A 1,026-nucleotide genomic window follows, 5' to 3' on the forward strand; every position below is an offset into this window, starting at 1 on the left:
GTAAAAGAGGTGAAATGATTAAAAACAAGAAATAGAGAAAGGTGTGACAGCTTATCAGTACTGATCAAATTTGAAGAAGAGCAGTTACCGAGTAAAGTTTTCCTTGGATCAATGAGCTACAATGTGAAAATGTCCAATCGTCCGCCTCGGAGATGTTTCAAATGGCAAAAATGTGGACATATACCAGCTGGATGCAAAGGAAAACAAGATGTGGAAGGTGTGCTGGAGAGCATCAGTATGGAAAATGTGGGAAGGAAGTTAAAATGAAACGCTGTAACTGTGGTGGAGAACATACTGCTGCATATCGCGGGTGTGAAGTGAGTAAAAGATCGGAAGAATTCAGAAAAGTGAAATTAGAGCTCAGAATAACTTCCGCTAAAACTGCAAAAAGGATCCCATCCCAGTCAGAAAGACCCAAACCAACAGTTCAGCAAATGACCAGTTCAAACCTCTGGAGGAGAGACGCAACACTGCAAAAGACTTAATGATTCTTAGAAAGAAAGATTTTGTTCTTTTCATGGTAGAAGTGACACAAACGACAACCAACACCAAAAAAAAAATCTTAATAATAGTGAAAGCTGCAGAAAACTATCTTCAAGTTAGAGATTAAACTGGGAAACGGTTAAAAATATGATGGGAAAACCAGTAGGACCATCAGAAACTGACTGTCATAAACATAAAGACAAACTAGTAATTACAAGGAAAAATTTGATAATGTATCATATGTTGGGTTAAAACATACAGTTTGGAAAACTATTATTAAGGTTGTTTTTTTTTGTTTTGTTTTTTCTGGGGGTGAATCTTGTTTCCTGTTTCCTTGTTTAACTCCTTATCAGTTGTTGGCGGTAATGCACTTTAACTAGTTTACAAACCACCATAAAACCTTACAAGAAGAAGAGGAAGAACATTGTTAACCGTTAGGCCTGTCGCTACCCGATCCGTACCGGTAGCACGATCCGTACCATCAGCTCATTTGCGCCTGCGCGAACAGAATAACTTCCGGGTCGCCAAAAAATAATGTAATTA

This window comes from Cyprinodon variegatus, unplaced genomic scaffold (assembly GCF_000732505.1).
Source record: "Cyprinodon variegatus isolate N-32 unplaced genomic scaffold, C_variegatus-1.0 Scaffold779, whole genome shotgun sequence".
NCBI classification, from domain to species: Eukaryota; Metazoa; Chordata; class Actinopteri; order Cyprinodontiformes; family Cyprinodontidae; genus Cyprinodon; species Cyprinodon variegatus.